The sequence below is a fragment of the Harpia harpyja genome, chromosome 13, assembly GCF_026419915.1.
Source record: "Harpia harpyja isolate bHarHar1 chromosome 13, bHarHar1 primary haplotype, whole genome shotgun sequence".
NCBI lineage: Eukaryota > Metazoa > Chordata > Aves > Accipitriformes > Accipitridae > Harpia > Harpia harpyja.
Window position 1 is genome coordinate 29,133,066 of NC_068952.1, and position 21,908 is coordinate 29,154,973.

The window sequence follows — 21,908 nt, forward strand, 5'->3', positions numbered from 1 at the left end:
TGAAAAAGACCCTTGCTGGTTTATCAGAGGGAACAAGAGAAATCAAACCTTTGCTTGTTTTAATTACAAACTAGATGCAGCTTTGAGCACTGGGCTTGAGTCTGATGCTGTTAGAAAAGTGAAGGGAAGGCTAGGTAATAGATATAGTGTCAGGAGGAATTGATCCTGCTTGTGGGTTGTATTCTGCAAATGTCTTTTTGTTCATTTACATTCAAGGCTTAGCAGATGGCACCTAACATTTGAGAAAGGACCATTTGTTTCCAGCCTGCAAAATAAAGCTGTCCTTGTAAGGTGCAACAGAAGAAGTCAGTGGCTGCTATTAGTTATACAATAAATGCATAAATTTTCTTGGTGAAAGACAGAAACCCTGTGAGCCCACTTAAAGTGAACTTAGGTGTGGAGAAAATCCAAAGTCTAATTTTGTTAGTGATACCTGAGAGAGCTGACTGGAAACTGGAATTTCCATTCCCCAGGAGAGCTGGACATTTTGAAATTTTCTATCATTCTAGTTTGAGGCGAAGTCTGGCAAAATTAGCATTCTGTGATATTCTAGTTCAGGGGCATAGAAACATTTCAGGTTTAGTATTTAAGATTGAAGAAATCAGAATGCTCTCAGTTTTTTCTATTTAAATGTTTACCAAACCTAATCTGATTAAATTAAAATTTTCAACAGTAAACATCTCTCTCAAGAAATGCCTTTGCTATTTGATTATCTGGGGACTGAGAACACATCCCTCTGAAGGAAGGTCTTCATTTTCTGCCCATTTAATTTAGCTGTTTTTCTGCTCTTTCTAATAACCATCCAAGCTGGAGCTCTGAGCCGTTGGCTGTCCTTCTCCAGCAGCTGTTTCTGTAGCGCGTGGCTTTTGTCAAGGAAAACATGGAATAAATATCCACTGTCTTTAGCATCATTGATGAGATTTTTCTAGCTTCCTGACATCACTTTCAGGCACGGGTAGAGCTCTGAGGAGCTGGGTGTGCCTCTGGTGCTTCTAGAACTTGAGATCAGGAATGCTCCTCTCTTTACTTTTTCTTTACTTGCTTTAACTCTTTCCTCAAAAAACTTGCTGATGCCTTATTTACACGATTTGTCAAGCCTCCTTTTCTTGTTGCCGATTTTGTTTCTCACAGGGTTGAGGTTTTTTAACAGCCTGATTTGTATTTTGCATGCTTTCCCCCTCTGACTGTGAGGCATAATCCTTCAGCAATTATTGTGGTGCAAGGCTAAGGAAATGGTTGCTCTACAGCAAGTGGTCTTGTTTAATGGGAAGGGATGTGTCTGCAAAGGCATCTAGGTGGAGGGAGCAGTGCAAATGATGTTTTTCTTCCAGGTGGCACGTCGCATTGTTTGTAGGCTAGGGAAGTGTGACAGACAGCACAGATTTGAAGGAATACACCATTTACAAAAATAATAACAGTGAGCTGAGAGGAGGCAGCTGGAGTAAGGCAGAATGGGCACATCCTACTTTTCTGTGTTGCAGAGAGCTTCTGTGGGGCCCATCAGGAGACAAGCTGTCAGGTGTACCTTCAGGTGTTTGAGAGATGCACCGTTACAGTGTTAGTGTGAAAAGCAAAAAAGCTATTGGCAGTTTTGCAAGAAATAGAGGAGAAAAAAACTTGCCACTGCTATTCAGAAATGCTAAAAAAATAAACAAATTTTGTGGATGTTTGCTGCAGAGAAACACAGAGAAAAGTGCTGGATAACAATCTGGTGCTAATATGTAGCATATAGGTAGTAGTTTTCCTACTGTAAATCCCGTCCTGTTTCATCAAGTTACTCCCCTGATCTTCACCTTTCTATGAATTTTTCAGATCCCACCTAAGATGATGGGACTCTGATGGGGAGGCACTTCCAGAACTTTGCTGCTAGACAGGTTTTTTCTTATATTCTTCTAAAATTTGTACCTGTGTGTCTTTTAGCTTAAAGCCCCCTTTGGACTGTTTAATTTGCCTGGTAAACGAGCAGACAGGAATACTGTCGTTCCTGTCCTGCTCTTGCTAGGGTAAAAGGTGAGGTTGTTTAGTCCTGTTGCCTCAGAATGTTATATTGATAATTTTGAAGCCTATTTCTGGGCCTGTTCTGGTTGGAAGGACTCTTTCTGGAATATGGCTGGCATTGTACATAGTGTTTCAAAGGAGGGGAGCTCTCGCAGGGGCTTTTACCATGGGAATTAATCTTCCTTTGCTCTTCTGAGGATACATCACCTGATGGGTTTACTCTTTTCATGGCTGATGATTTGCAGACATCCCATATTCTACAAATATACTTCTCCCTACATAGCTCCTCCAGCTTACAACCTTGTAGTTTATAGCAGAAAGTCTTGTTATTAGTTCCAAAGCTTCTGACCTTGCCCACTGCTATTAAATTTCATCCCGTTTCTATTCCCCCTCCAGGTAATCCAGCTCTTGCTGTGTGAGCCTCCGATCCTCCTTGTATTGACAAAGCCTCCAGACATTTAGGTCTCAGGAAATTTATTTGTTTGCTTTTATATTTTTGTGCCAATGTCATTAATACTAGTATTAAGTGAGATCGGTCCCAACACCAGTCTTCAAGGGTTTTCATTATTAAACTGACTGCAGTTGAACAGTTTCCCTTCTGCGGCAGGCCATATGCTCCTTTAACAGCCTGTAGCTGAGAAGCAGAGGGGAAACCTGCCCCGGCCCATGTGCCCCCCCTTTCAGTGGATGCCTTTGGGGCGCAAGGCAGGCTGCTCTCTTCCTGAGTGCCACTGAAGAAGCCTGTCGAGGAGAGGTGGGTGCAGCAGAGCTGACAAGCGCACACGGTGAGCACTGCCTCTGCAGCCAGACTGCTGCCGGGAGAGGCAGAGAGACACAGCCAACCTTTCGGGATGGCAGACAGAGACACGTGCAAGTGCATTCGGAAAGACTTTGTAGAATTTGCATTGATCCAGGAAACGAGCAGGTGTTGCTCAGCTGAGAGCCTATCTGGAGAGAAGGACCTGCCCTGCAAGGGCACGGAGGCTGGGGGAGAGACTTATTTGCAGTCCCCCTTGCTTTCATTCTTTCATCCGGCAGAGCTGAGGATATGTATTTCTTCTGTTTATAGTGTTTACTGCTCTAGCTGGCGTTCAAACAAAATTGACTTTCTGACATGTTGGGGTACTTGCTTTAGGCAATAGATCTTAGCACTTCCTCCTAAAACCTCATGTTGCTTTGAGGTCTGCTACAGTTCTGAAAGAATTAAAAAATTAAAAGAAAAAGTAGAAAGCTGAGAAATAACCTTCCTTTCACCAGGCAGTACAATATAAGGCATTGTACCAAATCTGACTAAAGGTATTTTAACAACACAGCACCTACGTAGCCTTGCAGTGCCAGATGTGCTAGTTTAGTGGGTTAGTTCGTTAATTTATTGATGGTCGTGCGTATTTTGTCTTCTGGAAAAAATAAATTGCTCAGGATAACAATATCCACTGATGATATCAGTTTCTGACCTAGTTTCAATGGTCAGAAGTGATGTAGAGAGACAATATGCTAAACACCACCTTTCGTGGGCAATAATTGTTATTATTAAAGTGTATTTTCTTTTGTTACAACACTCAGGAACATGTCAAAGTTGAGAGACCATGCTGATGCCTGTGCTGATAGTTACCACTTTGCACGTTCACAGCCTTGTACAAACATTAATGAACCAATGTAAACAGTCATTTTCATAATGTGGCTTAATATAATAAGGCATTGTGAACGTTGCTTTGCCTCTGTATGCTCGAGGGATTGTAATTTGTACCCTTTTGCATGCGCAATGAAGGCTATACCTGTCATCTACCCTCATTCATCCTTTTCCTGTGCAGTTCCCACCAAAGCAGGGAGCAGCTTTGATTTCAAACAGGGCTCCAAAGAGCCTGGGCCATAATTTGTCTGGCTCTGTTCCAGCTTTCTAGATTGTGCCAGTTTGCTCCAGGCTTCGCCTGTGCTGTATCACTGCAAATCCCTTTTTTGGGGGGTCAATTTCCCCATATCTGGGACTACCACTCTCATTGCACTGCCAGGAATAAAAGCCCACCTGCATTTCAAAAGTGCATGTCTGCTACATTGTCTTACGCGCTTGTCAGCAGGAAAACACTGCCTGCCTTATGCTTGTTTTACTTTTTAAATGCTAGTTATCCTTTTGCTTCAAGTTAGAAGTATGTACATCTGTTTTGGCAGCATGATTTCAAGTAGCTGTATTTCAGATATTAAGAAGTGTGTGCTCTCAGGATTTGCAAGAGCCAGGAGCAAGTGAAATTAGGAGACTGGAATAAAGTCAAGTACCGAAGGGCTCAGGTTGGTTTAGGATTACAGCAGAAAGTATAATATGTGGGCCAGCTCTGCCAGTTGTTGAAAGTGTACTTGGAGAGAGCTGAGAAGAGAAGATACCAGCAGGTGTTTTGCCTCCTACCAGCCAGTGCTAACTGGGACTCCCACAACACCGATTACAAGCTGAAGGAATCTTTATTGGGGGTATCTCTGTGTGATACCCCCCTGCACTCAGGGAATGGCCTTTGTAGCTAAACTGGCCACATCCTGTGAAACCAGAGGGTTTATTGACTCCATAGCAAGACCAGGCTCCTTTGCCTTCAGGGATGATTAGCTTCTTGGCCTGAAAGGTTAAGGTGAAAGGTGGGGGGGGTGTTAATTTTATTATGCTGTTGGTGGACTACAGACTTCTACACTGGCTAAAACGTGATGAACTGAGCAAAAATAACTCAAGCCTCTATCCTGCAGTTTGTTGAGGGGAGACATGCACCTGACAGCTGATAGAGTTAAGCATTTGCAGCTTAAAGTTGTAGATCCTCAGCACTTCTGAAGAGCAAACAGGAGTTGAATTATTTATGTTATTCAGTGCACATGTCTGGCTTTTAGTCTCGTCATTGCTCAGCAAGCACCTGTGTTCATACATTGCATCATAAGTACTGCAAAATGAATGTGTAATTTTATATTCCTTGAATATGACTCTGATTCACAGCCACACAATGACATGCACAACAGCCATGCCACGTTACTTGTTAAATATATATTGGAGAATGATGGTTGAACCCAATTATTTCTGTATATAAGACATTTCTTTACTTAATAGCCCCTGTGCCAGCAGGGGATTGTGCTCTTTTAGATAGGAATTAGGCATGCCAGGATGATGTCTGGGAAGAGCCTCCCTATAATGGTACTTAAATTAAATGATCGGATGGACAAAAGTAGGTCTGTAATTTATTTTATCTTCTAACTTGGAAAGCATAAACTTTAAGGAGTCTTATTCATGCCGATAGCTACAACTATGAGCTCAAGAGTTGAATATAGGGCCGGACTAGAATTCCATAGGTCAGAGGTGCAAAACCTGTAGAAAAAACTGAATTCTTCTTGTCTTGCTTGGGAAGAAAGGTGAAAGACTCCAGGTCTGCATGGATGAATAACCACCTCCAAAACTGACCTTAACAAGTTGACAAAAAGCCTACAGCAAATGAAAAACAAAGCTTTGTTGTCACAGTCAGGAAAGACAAGGATAAAATGAAATCACCACACTGGTTTAAATCTTGCAAAGTAAGTGTAAGGAGTACCTTATGTATAACAGTAACAGCAGTTCATCAGTCAGAAGAAACTGGCTGATCAAGTCACTAGAATAAAAGAATCCTTGAATAATTTAGGTTGAAAGGGACCTTTCGGGAGGGGGGTCATCTAGTACAACCCCCTGTTCAAAGTAGGTCTGATTAGATCAGGTTGCTCAGGGCTGTGTCCAGTCAAGTCTTGAATACCTCCAAGGAGGGAGATCTACAACTGCTCTGGGCAACCTGTTTCAGTATTTGGCCACCTTGTTGTAAAAAAAAAAAAAGAAAAGAAAAAAACTTCTTATATCTAATTGGAATTTCCCACTTTCCAACTTGTGTCCATTGCATCTTGTCCTACTGCTGTGCAACTCCAAGAAGAGTCTGGCTCTGGTTTCTCTGTATCCTCCACTCAGGTAGCTCAGGAAAGGAAATGAGATCAACCTGAATTGCAGTGGCTGAGGACAGATAACAAGAACTGTTTACGGAGTGGGAGTCACCAGCCCTAGTGATTTTCACCAGTCTGGACATGACTGACTAGTACGTACTGGTGTGTACCGCTTGACCGTACCATGAACCACCAACAAAAACCACTAGTGAGATGCTGCCAAAATAAGGCAAATGCACTCCTGAAATTTATTGTCTCAGGAATTTATGGAGATGGTTTTTAAATGTAGCTCAAGTCCTGTTAGAGATGGATGAAATAAAAATGGAGCAGGTACAAAGCAGGGCTATGAAAATGGTTGATTATGGGGAATAGGGAGGAGTAAGAGAGTTTGATTTGTTCAGACAAGTTGAATAAAGACTTTGAAAGGCATCTTACTGCTCTCTGTAAGCTCAGTAGCACTAGTAGGTATAAATGGGAAGGGATAGATGAAGACTGTTAATTAGAAAAAGGTTTAAACATGGAAGCAGTGAGGCCTTGGAGTAGCCTTCTGAAAGACTAATTGTAAAAGTACGTGAAACAGAAACAAAACCAAACTGACTGTGACATGGGGGTCTGCGGGGGTAGCCTTTTGCTGATTATGCCATTTGTTTTTTCAGGGTAGACATTGTGTTCGGGAGGGATTTGCCTGGCATTTCAGTACATGTGGTAGCATTTTGGTAGCTCCTGTAGTGCCCCGTTATTTCCCAAGCACATGGACAGGAGGAGCAGTGTGTGTGCAGTTCTCTTGGCAAATCCCAGGTGCTCGCTGGTGCCTGCACCTTGTGCACGTGTGGTAAGACTTGACACATTGTGGAAAGGTCAGGTTTACTCTGTGTGTATGTAAACCCTCGGTGCAGTGAGCCCACATTAGGCCAGGGGCTTTGCCAATGTGTCAGCCAGCTGGGCATGAGCTTTGCATGTGCATTTCTGCTGAGGAAGTCCAAGATACAAATATGGCAGCCCATAGGAAGAAACATTAGTGAAAGAGATTGGATGATATGTAGTCAGTGTGTACCCTGGGTCCCTGTGCTTTCAAACCCAGGTCTTTCTTATCCTTGAGCAGTCATGGTATTTTTCCATGACAAAACAAAAATAACCATTTTTTTAGAATGTTGGCTGAATTTTTTTCAGTTGTGTGTTTTAAGCTGAATCATGAAACTGGAAGTTGAGCTAGTGCTTGTTAATCCAGTTAAGGGTTTTGTTTTAGACAGCCTGGTTCTGAGGCAAACTAAATTAAAGTGAATTCCAGCTGGGAGCTGGTTCTAGTATTTGTGATTCTGAAGTCATGATTTGAAGTTCTCAGTTGTTATAGCATTTCTATATTTTATATTTAATTTTAAAACCGTTATGTATTTTGTGACCATAAATGGGATAGAGTAATGTGAGGGCATTGATGAAACAGAAAGATATTTTAGTGTAAAATAACAGGCTGGTGTTAAATGTATCAGGAGTAATAACGAGAGGGTTTAGGTGGAATACAGAAATACCAATAAACAAATAGATGAGAGGCAATAAGCGACATGGGAGTTCAAATTAAGGAAAAGCCTGGAAATATTAAAGGATATTTAAGAGGGGGTTTTTTGAACAGGAAAGTATTAAGGAGGTTATCGATCGAATAGTTTCTTTTCCAGCATTTTAAAATCAAAAGCAGAGAGTAGAAAATAACAGTGCTGGTGAGAGATGGAATGAACAGTGTACTCTGCTAACAAAAAAACAGAGGCTGCCTTCTCAGAAAGGGGAGGTCTGACAGATAATCAGCTGATGTTTGCATCAGGGTCAGTCACTGACAGTGACTACAGTGTCTCTAAATTTTCAGATTAAAAAAATCCTTGAACTAGATTGATCCATGGGAGTATTTATACTGAATTAATGGAGCTGCAGACTGGGTTATATGAGCCCCTGTTTTTTTGGTTTAGATCAGGTTTTGCCTAGCAAAGCTCAGCATTATTGTATTTTGTGTCACTGGGAGTTTTTATTAATGTGCAAAGCTAAAAATAATGGCATGTCTGTTGCGTTTCAAATGTCACCTTTTAGCACGAGCACAGACTTTCAACCCCACTGACAACTGAGCTTCTGAAATTATTTGTTGGGATGAATGACTATCCAAAACATAGATTGGATAAATCCATATAAATTTTCCAGCTTCTGGAACAAAACTTTCATCAATTTCTTGTAGAGTAATTGTGCATATGATCACAGCTATTATTGTAGCTGTTTCTAAGTAGTTTTTGCGCTGGCAACATGAGCAAGTGTTTGATGTCTGGAGAAAGGAGTGTTTTCGAAAATGAAATCTGGAGCTGTTACCTTGCCATACTGGGAAAAGCTGAAAGCAAGGTGATCAGCTGTGCTGCAGCTTTCATGTACCCGCTTTCATCTTGACACTGATGACTTTCAACATGAAGGAGGAGAACTTGTTTATAGAGAAGAGATGCAGATTTTCTAAAGCTAATCAACTGAGTTTGTATCTTCAGAAATAATTGTTGCAATACACATGAGAATTTACTCAGATTAAGTCAGACCTGTAACAGGAATCATGGCATTACTTAAAGATCTATTGGGAGGAGCAATTTCCCTATCCAGGTTCCGTTCTGAGTTTGAGCTCAAAATCTACAGTCCATGGTCCAGCAAAACTTAGTTCATGATCTGTTTGAGTAAGAGTTCTAGGAATTTGCCCCATAACTTAGAGATGTAAGGATTTTCAGAAAAGAACTGAAGTGCATTCTTATGGTAAGTCTTCAGCTGTAATGAGAATACACTGAGATCTACATTTATTTTACAAACAATTTTTTATTTTTAATACTATTGATCATGAAAGTCATTAGGTTTGATACAAGCCTTTTTACCCATTACCAGTACCTGGATAACAGTTGCTGTTTGCAGTTTATAGATGGAGAGAATGTCGTGATTGTTGTTGTTTGATAATAAAGACAGTTCTGACTCATACCAAAACACTAATTTAGCAGATGCAAATTTATTGATGTTTATTTTTTTAGGGACCACTTACATCCTGAATTTTTTATTGTTATTTGTGGAAAATTACATTTAAGGGATAGTTCCAGAACTGAATTAAATGTTTTTGAGTGCAATGAAATTTGCTGAAAAAAAGTGTTTTCTTTGGGCACCAAAAAACTTGATCCAAATGCCATTTAAAAATCAGTGAAAGTTTGATTTCAATATGCTTTTGATTAGGCCACATGGTGTAACATGTTTGAAGTTAGGTGCATCTTAAATACCTTTGAAAGATGGAACACTGTTTAGGAAGTGAACCACAGCAAACTTTTTAGGCAGTAACTTTTATTAGTGTGTATTAAATTTAGATGTAGCCAAGTAGATCAGTTATAGCATATATGGGGGGTGTTTGTGAAGCAGAAATACAATATCCTATCAGAGAAATAATATATACATTACAGAAATATATCCTAAAACAGAATTTAACCTTAAAGTATTTATATTTGTTGTCCAAAGGAATACATCCTTCTATCTGGGCATAGGTGGAAGAAACCAGCTCATGTGATCTCTTCTGGGCTCAAAGGAGGGTGTTGGTTTTAATAAGAGATTTTTGGTAAAGCCCAAATGTTGCAAATTTCTGTTGGGATTACAGTAGAATACAGCAGGAATTTTGAAGGAGAGTTACAGGGATGCTCCTTACCCTTTATAGGGAAAGCTTTTCTGCAGGTGTATGTTATTGTGCAAACAGAAACATCTCTTTTCCTTTTTACCTTACTGGACATTGACACTGTTAATGTGATTAACATGTATATATATAAAAACCTGGAAGCTGGAGACCCTCCTTTGTGAGTTGCGAAATCAGTAGCAATGCAGGTTTGCTGTGCCTGTTCAAAATGTAGGGAAACCCTCTCATTTCTTGCAGGTGACAAATGAATTATAGCCTGTTGACCAAAAGCACATCCTTGCATCTTGTAGCCTCATTCAGCTATGTCAGATGTTTACATGATGAGCTAGCCATTCGATGAATTAACAGCTTCAAAAAGCAAACCAAGTACACCTCCAGTCTCGGTGTTGTTTTCCCCTCTTTCTAAACCCACTAAAAATATAACTTTTGCCGATTTCCTGAGCTTGGCAAAGGCTTTTCAACAGCTCTCTATAAATCACTGAGAGTATTATATTTCTGCTTCCTGGAGGGAAATGTGCATGGTAGGATTCAAACCAGTCATTTAAGTGATCCTCAGGGGCATGGCATCAGCTTGCACTGCTGGTGCCTTATTATTGTCGTCAGATGAAGGCAGCAACTGTTGCGTAAATGGAATTTTTGGATGAAGAAATTCTTGAGGACAAATCCTGGCCATGTTTCTGTGGCCAGCTTGAAGCAGAACTTGTCCAGTGTGCAGGTGGGAAGAACAAGACATGAGGTGCTATGAAAAGGCAGGTTTGGGAAGGTTGTGAAGCCTACTTGATTGCTTGTGTCGAGCAGGAGTAGATGCAGAACTGCCAGTCAGCTTTCTGTTGGAGAAGATGCATAGGGTTTGAAGAGTCTTGGTTCTTCCTTAAAGTGGTGCACCTTGGGGCAGAATTATTTACAAATAGCATGTAACTGCCCTGTGCAAACACCAGAGCTGGATCTCCTGGGAAATTTCAGTTGTTTCCGGAGTTCACTTTAATTGGAGAAGCTTTTCCTAGCAGCTTTTCCTTCCCTCCAACTGCTTTGCAAGTTCAAATTTTTCCAGTTTCCCAAAGACTCGGCAGTGCTCATCACTCCCTGTGACAAGGACTGCAGGCCTGCGTGTCCGTGCCACCCAGAGCCTTCACCGTCACTTGCTGGCACCTTTCCTGGGGTTCCCCACGGGTACACACTCCTGCAGGAGCGGGCACCGGTGTCGCGTTGTGCCCCTGGAGCCACAGCGGCGCAAGGCCTTGGGAAGCTGTTTGCCTGGGGTTGGTGTTGGGGACAGAGTTTGTCCCAGAGCAGTGAGGCTGAGCTCCTCAGGGCACATTTCTATTTCTCATGGTAAAATGTGTTTCTGAATACTAATTACCATTTACAACTATTTTAATGTCTGCTGAGGGACTTAGCTTGAGGGGAGCAAAAAAACCTTATGGTAATAGTTTCAAAAGAGTACAAAGGCCACATTTTTAGCATGTAATAATTTCAAAAGAGTACAAAGGCCACATTTTTTAGCAAAGCATTTGGCTTGCTTTACATTAAACATGCCCTCAAGTTCCATATTTATTTTTAATATATTACTCTTACAGCTTCTCTTCCTCCACAGTGATTTTGCCTTGCTGAATAACATCCACTCAGCTTTCCTTGTCCCAAACAGAGCTGTCATTCTTAAAGATTAAATTGGTATCATCCTTTCCCCAGCCCCAGCTGTCCTTGGCTTCCTTCAAGTTCTTGTCAGCGTGATCAAAGTATAGTGCGCTTGTACCCATATTTTAAAATCTATACTGGTTTTGCTACTTTTGGATAGTACCCAGTCTATCACAGTGGTCAAAATTGTTTCTGGCATCCATGGAGATAATTATAGTGTGTCATAATGTTGTGAATAGTGTATTGCATTAATCTCCTTACAGCACCAGTGGAATTCTAGATAAGAAAAATAACTGTTGGGCTTATAGTCAGACATCTAGGGATTGCCATTCTTCTATACTTTTTAGCATCATTGATTAACGAACTTGGCTTAAAAGAAGAATATACCTATGAGCCTTTACTGAATTTATTTAGACTGCACATGAGACCTGTTTCAAATTTTGACCTGAGACTAAATGCATTTGACAAGAATTCTGGCATGATCAATGGCAAAGCTATCGGGGCAGTGTCTTGCCACTTTTAAGGCTGCACTGCTACTTCTGTCTTCATCCCAGTGATTTTTATTTCTTTATTTTTTTTCCCAAAATATACCTTTTGTTTTTGACAAGTTCTATTGTTCAAATTTTTATTCTATTTTAAATCTTCAAAGCAAAAGACATCATTGCCACGGTGGATTGTAATAGGTGATATTTCTAAATGATCTTCTGATCCACTTGTCAGTCTTCTCTGTTGTGGAAGCTGCCAGGACCCCAACGTGAATGCAGGGGGGTTTATGAATTTAGGATTTGGGCATTATGTATATGTTGTAAAACTGTGAATTTGTTATGTGTGTGGAGTGTAGATAGATTAAAAAAATTTATGGCATCTTCATATACATCTTGTGATTTAAGGGATAAATAACACAATATTTGTTATAACAGTGCCAAAGATGCTGCATGCCGAAGATTATTCAGACAATTTTCTGCAAACTTTGGGTTTAAATGAACAACCTGCTAACTCCATTAACCTCAATCCTTTGTATCTCTAAGTACCACAATAATAGAGCGTCTGCTGGAAAAAGATGCAGTGTCTGACTGTAGTACTGTCGTGGTTTAACCCCAGCCAGCAACTAAACACCACGCAGCCACTCACTCACTCCCCCCCACCCAGTGGGATGGGGGAGAAAATCAGGAAAAGAAGCAAAACCCGTGGGTTGAGATAAGAACGGTTTAATAGAACAGAAAAAGAAGAAACTAATAATGATAATGATAACACTAATAAAATGACAACAGCAATAATGAAAGGATTGGAATGTACAAATGATGCGCAGTGCAATTGCTCACCACCTGCCGACCGACACCCCGCCAGTCCCCGAGCGGCGAATCCCTGCCCCCACTTCCCCATTCCTATACTGGATGGGACGTCACATGGTATGGAATACACCGTCGGCCAGTTTGGGTCAGGTGCCCTGGCTGTGTCCTGTGCCAACTTCTTGTGCCCCTCCAGCTTTCTTGCTGGCTGGGCATGAGAAGCTGAAAAATCCTTGACATTAGTCTAAACACTACTGAGCAACAACTGAAAACATCAGTGTTATCAACATTCTTCGCTCTGAACTCAAAACATAGCACTGTACCAGCTACTAGGAAGACAGTTAACTCTATCCCAGCTGAAACCAGGACAAGTACATATTTAGAACTATTTAATTATAATATTTCACCAATGAAATATTGGTGAAAGGCTGTTCCTTTATTTAACTCCTTGCTTGATATTTCTATTTCAAAGAACAATGAAGTTAAGAATTTATCTAATTTTATGAAAATGCAGTCACAACAGAGGGGAAGTTGGACTAGATGATATCCAGAGGTTCCTTCTGACCAACATTTCTATCATTGTTTGATTAAACACACTGCTGTTAATGACTTACAACCTTACAAATTTGTCACCTTTGATAGAAACAAAGGTAGTAACAGATGCTACATTTGCAGTTTTCAGAAGGAAAGAAGTTTTGAAAGAAAAATGAGGCCAAGACATGACAATGTGAGATCCAGTAATGAGAGTACTCTTACCCAACTCTCAGTGAGTGTGTACAGCTCCTTAGTGGATTTTGCTAATGTATTTATTTAAGTTGTGAAATTCTGGTAATATAAACAATATTGGTTCATGGTGCCTGTGAAGTTAGTCTGGAAAAGGAACATACTGGAGACTGTACCTCCTAAGGAGCTTGTATCCCATGTTACAAGGCTCATCTTAGGTGGGACAGAAGCAGTTCTGAGAGTCAGAGCAAACAGGTCTTTGTGCGAGACCGTCGTTTCAGCAGTCTCACCATCACCTTGGGGACAGTGAAGTTCAAGTCATAAGGCGTTTTTGCTGAGACTGAGCTTTACACAGCCCATCACAGTATTCAACCTAGAGTCTGTAATTTATATTTCTTTTTTACTAAATCCTTGGTTCACTTCAGTCTTCCATCTAACCCTGGTATTAAAAATAGGAGTGATTAACCACCAAGCTGCCTAAATTATATCCACTCTCCTGTGCAGTTTATTGTGCTGTTAAGTAATTCTCTGTTTGTTTGGTTTGTTTTGCAGGTAAGTAGCACTTAGCATCTATTAGTCAACAATTTAGGGTAAGTATATTTTGTACTTAGCAAAAACAAAGTAAAATTCATGTTTGATTCTTTAAAGGGAATATGCGAACTAGGAAGTTAGTCACACAACAAAATTTGTTTCAGATGCTAGTCTGTGCCCAGAATCTTTGCAGATGTTATGGATTTAGAACGTTTTTCTTCTCAAAGTATTATTCATCTGTTGCAGGAAGAAATGAATATAAATACTCAAGGCAATATTTCACGGAAGTTGAGCAAACAATGTTTACTTTAAACAAAATAAACAAATGAAGGTTTCTTTTTTACTCTCAACTCCTTTCAGTTATACTAATCTTGGAAGTTGTTTGTAACTAAATGAAAATCTCATACACAAATGCAGTATGTAAACCTCGGTGTCCCTTTAACATTTTTTGCTACAGGATATTTCTTAGACTCTTCTGCTTATCCTGTCTTTGGCTTGATGAAAATACTGTTAATGCCTTAGTTCTTATCTATCTAGTTTAATTAATAGATCTCAGTGTGCTTCCTAAAAGATGCCAGTGTCATCATCCTTATTCAGCTGGGGAGAGAATGTGGTGAAGAGACCATACTCAGACAGTAGAAAAAATGTGTCCTGGGTCACTATCAGGGCTCTGACAGGGCTCAGCATCTTCTGTGAGTGCACAGGTGTTCTCAAATAAATCTGATTTTTCTAGTACACATCACTTGTCTCATTAGTTTAAAGTTTTAATATGGTATTTAGTTGCTGTCCAAGCAAACTTTAAAATCTGATTTTTCATTTTTAGTTTTTTTTACTTCCTAGCCACTCCAGAGGCAGTTGTTATACTGTTAAGATACTGTGAAAGGTGCTACAGCTTTGCACTGCAGTGTTTGGAATTTAATAAGTGAACATGGTACATTTTTTCTTGTGGTAAGACTGATAGACTCTCAGCACTTGACGCAGATGGTGTTTGAGCATATGATCCTCTTAGAAAGTCACTGTGTTTTTCCTCCTCGTAGTTTTAACTTTGTAGAAGATTTTCTGTTATTGCTAGACTACATTCAATTCTTACCTTGGTGTTTTGTTTTGGGTTTTTTTTTAACATGTTCTCCTTTCTTCTCTTCATAGGTCCCATTTTTTGTCCTGGAGCATTTTTATTTTGAATTCATATTGTTCTTTTCAACTGATCGCACAATTCAGTCATCCTTAGTCACAGAGGCTTTTTCTTTCATCCTTGCCATACCTTGAAAACACCTGTAAGTTTATGATCTAGTCTATGTTTATTTTAAACTCTAGTCATTCAAATAAGTGTGTTATACCAGTGCCTTAATTAGATGGTTTGCTTTGACTATATTTTCTCTTTTTCCCATGGCATCTTCTCCAGAGGTTTACTTGTGCTGCCTGCTTTCTGTCATCTTTTGTAAAATATTTTGCCAGACGATTATTGCTCTACGTCAACTATCATTTTCTTCCCAAAGATTTTTCTAATTCATATTTGTGCAAGCACATGCAAAAGTGAGGTAGATGTGAAGTCGCATTTAAACACAGGCTGACAGAGAAATAAGATGTGTCGGCTAAAACTGTCTAGACCAAAATCTGGACATGGAGTTACGTATTCTCTGCAGAAGTCAACTCTGAATTCCTTCCTCCCTTTGAGACACCATTATCACTTTGTGTCCCCATTTTATCTGTTGTGTGCTGAGTTGGTTACATCGCTGTATTTCCATAATTTAATTTTTTGAGGGCAGGTTACAGGGCTGGTGTTGTCAAACAAGAAGGATGAATGGATGCTTTTCATTTGTTTTTTTATTTGATCTGTCTGGTCAGGGGTGGGGAGGTGGGTCTTGGGCTTACAGCTTTTCCTGGCAGAGGCTCAGCTCATTGTCCAGCTGCAGGGAAGGGTTTCAAGAGGTGATTTCCTAGCTCTAGTGCCTCATATTAGGCCCGGAATTAAGAAAATCTAGATGGACCTGCTGACCACACTTTGGCTATCCCAGTTCAAAGCACTAGCAGTCTTTTTGGCTGAAAAAGTTCTCTCTGAACAGCAGAGGTAAAAAAACCCTAACCCTGGCGCTAATTGACTTGGACATGTTTTATTTGGGTTTTTTTTTAATACTTTTTACATAACTTACTTTCAATAAGTTTTCCTAAGATTGAACATATTTCCTAGCATATTTTCCACCTTCCAGTAGAAACAGAGTATATCATATATGTGGGTCTTACTGCAAAAACAAATTTTAGGATGTTATGGTCTCAGAAATTTGTAGCATGCCGTTCTGCATATTGTTTCTGAGGTGATGTTTTCAAAAAGTTTGTAGAAATATGGAGACTTAACAGTTCAATTAAAACTCTGTTCCATTAATATGTTGGAAATAGTAGCATGGGAGACTTTTTTGAGTGTAATAAGCAGAAAAAAAATAAAGGGTGAAAGAATCATCCTTATTAAAAAGATACGCATTGTGCCTTTATAATTACAGTGAGTTTTATAGTTAAAATAAGGACTGAAATGTATCATAAGATTATGCATGAAAAATATGAGGCATCTCTTCAAAACAATATCCCTTATTCTTGAAGTGCTGAATAAATTTTGTGCAATTTTTCCAACAGACTGGTCATTTAGACTGAGATAAAATTAATGTTTTAAAATTATATTGTATGTAAGAAATTTCTTGTATCTTGAAGTATGTTTATTGTTATTTTTGCAAGTGATCTCAGACAAGGCAATGCCTTACATGCATGAAAGTTCCTAGAAAAGTGACTAGTGAGTACACCTATGTAGTTTATGAAAATATTTCTAGAGGTAATTTGTTTTGCTTTTACCTGGGAGTTTCTATGCTGAAGCAGTTGAAAATAAATTAATTCTTCAAAGAAACTGATGAAGATTTGTCTTCTCTAAAAGTGTTTTTTACCTCCTATTCTGGATGGCCTATTAATTAAAGATAGCCTTGACAGAAAGGTCACCTTCCATTAATCTGTTGACTGTGGTTTGGGATGGGCACTTCTATGCCCTTCCCCAGGCAGGCTTCCTGACTCTCTGGCAGTGTGGGAAAGGAAAGTCTGTCCTCGTTTCCACTGGCAGCAAGAAGCAGCCTCGATCACTTGTCCTTAAAAATTGTCTATAAAATTTCATGCACTGTTTAACTTTGCTGTTTTTCCTTTGGTACCTGTTTTGCTGTTGTACTCTTCATTCTGAAACAATATAAATTCTGGTCAGAAATTAGGCTTTACATTTTCCCAAGGGTATCATCAGCATTATAACAAGATATGTAAAATACTGAGCATCAATGGAAGTAATAGTCCTGTTTCGTTTGTCTCAGTAGTTGTATAGTACCTCCCCTTTATAGGCAGTCAAGATTAGATCTCCTATTGGCTTTAGATGGCAGGGATTTACTCTCATATAGCACCAAAAACCATAAGCAGGTTGTGTCAATAGAAATAATTACACTGGATCTAGCACATCCCATTTCATGTCTTATCTGAGTAAAGCAGCTAGATTATGTATTTATTAAAACAATAATAAAATACCAGTTCATCTCTGTGTGACTCCATTTTAACATGCAACTGTCACATTCACTCTTTTATAGCTCTTTCATTACTGTCGTTTCCTCAGTGAAGGAAAGAATAAAACCAGTGGCTGTCTGAGAGATGTATCTGCAACTTTCTGTTCTCAATGAGTTACCCTGATACATTTATGTCCTGTGGTTCTTCTCAAGATTTTTTGCTATCTCCCTTGTTGGAACGTGTAAGGTGAAAATTCAGGTGCTATCTTGGAAGCGTGAAAGGTGTGCTCTCATTTTCACTCGGCTTTCTAAAAAGCTTGGGAAAAGGGATGAAAGCAAAAGGGATATTTTATATAGCATGAGGACAAGGCACTAAATTCTTCCATCCAAAAATTTTAAATCCCACTTTCATATCAGAGGAAGACTATTTGGGAGTTTGTTCTTGTAAAAAATTGAAGGGATTGATTGAAGATTTTGTAGTTCAGTAGTTGTTTGTTGAAATGTAACAGGTAACTAACATTGGTTTGGTTGTTTCCTACTATTTCCTTTAGCATCCTTTAAAACAACCCCTCTTTTAACTTGTTATAATGTTAAAACTTGCGTCAAGCAGAGATACATCAATTGGTTCCTTGAGAGTGGAAGGGTCTCAATCTGATATTGTTTAAAGTTCCCATTTGCCAGGTTGGAGGTGCGTACAGCATTTATAGAACAGCACAACTGGCAATTTCTCTGCACTGTTTTGTCAGTGTGCCTCAGGAGGAAGATCTGAGGGACCACGTCTGGGTGTACGAGAGGATGTCCCCCTTTTTGTGACTTTCATCCTTTTGCCTGTCTGCAGGCCCTTTCCACAATGTTGCAAATTAGTGCTAACTTCACTGGTGACTTTGATGATGTTAGGTGCTTGTCTACAGGCTGGGTTGATACTGCCAAGATAGTGTCACTGAGCAATCAGGTGCTGCTAAATACGTAGTGGTGATCAAAATGGTTTGTTGTGCCGAATTCAGACTAATAGCTTATGGAGGAATTTCTGTTCCCTGTTACAATTTTTTTGAAGTTTTTACTTTTCCTGTGTGCTTTGTAATGCTTTCAAAACAACAGCCATTTTGCTAACTTGACTTTGAAGCTGCAAATGTCAAGTTGAAAACTAGAACCAACTTACGTGATGTCTACACCCCACTTAGAGCAAGGGGGCTGCCTGGGCCCTGGTGCTGCTGCTGCTCGGGTCCTCTCCTCTGCATCCAGAGTGTCCTGGAATGTGGGCGAGAGCAGGACCTCATCCTTCAGCCAAGCAGCGCAGGCTGGCTGTGAGTAGGGATGCTGGCAGGCCTGGAATGCGGGCCATGCCCGGGATCCCATGCCCTGTACTCCAGGCCTGTGAGTAACTAACATGTGCAATTTGGCATACTTTTTGGCAATAAAAATCACAGGAGCTTGGAAAGAGGGGATAAGCTAGTTGCAGTGGAGGTGCACCTGCTGAGATGGTAAGCTGTGATTAAACTAAGGCTGAAAATCATTTAGCTTTTTGTGGAAGTAAACAATTCAGCATATATGTGCTTAAAGTCCTGGGGGGGTTTAGTTGCTCTCTTTTGTAGCTACAACAAGAATACAAATCCTGTTCCTCTGATGAGCTTCCATGTGGTTATTACTGAGATATGCTCATTTGTCAAAACTTAATGGACCACAAAAAATGAGTGTCTCAACAAGTACATCTATATTAATGTTTTAATTCAGACCAGGAGTGGTCTTCTGAAGTGAATTTCCCAATCAATCCCATTCAGTTGGTTTTGGTTGAGCAGCAGTCCTGGAGTGCATGAACTTGATGCTTTTTCAATGGAACTAAACTGAAGGGTGTGCTTGGGGAGTTTTGAATGCACTCCAGGTGCAAGTAAGCTTCAAGACAAGGCACCGAAGCAGAGCTATTCTGAAGTTCAAACAAAGAAACAGAAAAATCTGAAATATATACAGTAGGGATGACAGATCCTCAGCACTAAATTTAGCTCTAGAGACCAATTCGTATTTGTCTGTAATACCTGCTAACATACATCTAGCCAGTGCTACTGTATGCCTTTTGGGTGCTTACTGCCTCATGGAGTTAAAACATCTCTGTTTTGGACAAAGATACTGTGTCCACTTTTATGATTTATACTAACACAGTCCCTGCATAAGATCTTATTCTTTTCATAGTGCTTAATACTGATAAAATACCACAGAAATGTGTGTCATTCTGCAGATTGGGAAGACAAGTGTTAGTATGCGAGGAGTGGCAAAGCTGAGCATTATGAAATGGGTGCTTCTGCCCAGTTTTTAAATGCATTCGTGCATATTTGGCATTTCTTCCTTTGAAAAAGCCAATTCTTGATTGTATCTAAAAAGAAGAGTCAGGATCCTCGCTTTAATGTTAGAGAGGCATGAACCTCTTTCTTCAGTCACAGGGTGAGTGCCGTATATTGAACACTCTGGAGAGCCACGTACTGACATGCTGTGCCTTTTCCATGTACCTTGAAGAATGAGTCCAAAGCAAAAATGACTCTTTAGGGTCAATGGCTGACGAATAAACCTTTGCCTCCCTTTCCTTACACACAGTCATTAATCTCCAGAAAAATCAGAGCAGCTAATTGTGTTGGGTCATTGTTGCTGTGTCTGAGTCTTCTGAATACTTTGGAGAGTGACATAAGGTTGCTGTGGGTTTTGACGATATTCTGTTCCAGGCACTGTGCAAAGCTTTAGCACCTTTCCATATACCAGCTGAGCATGTCTCAGTAACGACATAATGATTCAGCTCATGAAATTGCTGAATGAAGTTCAGTGTTACGGAAGGCTGAGGGAAGATACCATGAAGTTACTAGTGCGACAAGTATAAGCCAGTGTGGCAGTGTTAGGGAGGCTGCTGGTGAACAAGAGAGAAGAACTGACTAAAAAAAGATGAGGGTGAAGAAGCAGAGGAGATGAGTGCCCTGTAAAAAATATTCATAGTCCATAACAAAGTCCAGCAAAGTTTTTTTTTCAGTTAGTAGTGCTGAAGATGGGTTAAAAAATTGCTCCCAAGCCATTATTATTCACATATGTGATGAAGTTCATAAGGATTTAATTGCAGCAGTAATAATTTCATCTTATAAATAACAAACAACCTCAAACTGCTACACAAAGGAGATTGATGCTACTACCTGTATTGGTTTTGTGTGGCAAGGTTTTGGTAGCGGGGGGCGGGTTACAGGGGTGGCTTCTGTAAGAAGCTGCTGGAAGCTTCCCCTGTGTTCGAGAGAGAGCCCATACCAGCTGGCTCTAAGACGGACCCGCCGCCGGCCAAGGCCGAGCCAATCAGAGATAGTGGTAACGCCTCTGTGATAACACATTTAAGAAAGAAAAAAAAGTTGGGACAGATAGTATTCGGCAGCCGGAGAGAGGAGTGAGAACATGTAAGAGAAACAACCGTGCAGACCCCAAGGTCAGTGCAGAAGGAGGGGGAGGAGGTGCTCCAGGCGCCGGAGCAGAGATTCCCCTGCAGCCCGTGGTGAAGACCATGGTGAGGCAGGCTGTCCCCCTGCAGCCCAGGGAGGTCCACGGTGGAGCAGATATCCACCTGCAGCCCGTGGAGGACCCCACGCCGGAGCAGGTGGGTTCCCGAAGGAGGCTGTGACCCTGTGGGAACCCCGCGCTGGAGCAGGCTCCTGGCAGGACCTGCGGATCTGTGGAGAGAGGAGCCCACAGAGCAGGTTTTCTGGCAGGACTTGTGACCCCGTGGGGGGCCCACGCTGGAGCAGTCTGTGCCTGAAGGACTGCACACCGTGGAAGGGACCCATGCTGGAGCAGTTCGTGAAGAACTGCAGCCCGTGGGAAGGACCCACGTTGGAGAAGTTCGTGGAGGACTGTCTCCCGTGGGTGGGACCCCACGCTGGAGCAGGGGAAGAGTGTGAGGAGTCCTCCCCCTGAGGAGGATGAAGCGGCAGAAAATAACGTGTGATGAACTGACCGTAAACCCCATCCCCGTCCCCCTGTGCCGCTGGGGGGTTGGTAGAGAATCCGGGAGTGAAGTTGTGCCCGGGAAGAAGGGAGGGGTGGAGGGAAGGTGTTTTGAGATTTGGTTTTATTTCTCATTACCCTACTCCGGTTGATTTGTAATAAATTGAGTTAATTTTCCCCAAACTGAGTCTGTTTTGCCCGTGACGGTAATTGGTGAGTGATCTCTCCTGTCCTTATCTCGACCCACAAGCTCTTTGTTATATTTTCTCTCCCCTGTCCAGCTGAGAAGGAGGGGGAGTGATAGAATGGCTCTGGTGGGCACCTGGCGTCCAGCCAGGGTTAACGCATCACACTACCCCATTTCTGGGGAGGGGCGAAATGAGATGGTGGAGGGGTGAAATTGTTTGAAGTCACTCAGCAGATCCAAACAGATTGGGCAGCAGTTCCCAGATCTCCCTAAAGTCTCAGTTCAGTGCTCAGCGTGCACAGTACCTATAAACCCGCAGACACCAGTTTGTGGCTCTGTGGCGTGGGATGGGCTCTGCATGGGGGTGCTCACCCAGCCTCTGGGAGCTGTCCCCACTCTGGTGGCCTCCTCAGCCTTCATAGTACCTGATCTGGGATGAGGAGGGGGAAGACTGGGGGTGGACTCCTCCT

The 21,908-nt window shown here is 41.1% G+C and overlaps 1 protein-coding gene across 4 annotated transcripts in view; it reads left to right on the plus strand.

The window, feature by feature from the left end:
• SMYD3 (SET and MYND domain containing 3) overlaps nt 1-21,908 on the plus strand; it is a 446,033-nt gene that overhangs the window by 219,507 nt on the left and 204,618 nt on the right. Inside the window, exon 1 of one of the 4 annotated variants that reach the window (XM_052805604.1) lies at nt 287-305. The exons of 2 other annotated variants lie outside the window; for them this stretch is intronic. The gene's annotated coding sequence lies outside the window, so the exon portion shown is untranslated. Of the gene's footprint in view, nt 1-286; nt 306-14,938; nt 15,048-21,908 lie in introns of those variants that run through there. One more of the 4 variants, XM_052805603.1, reaches the window with a different exon arrangement.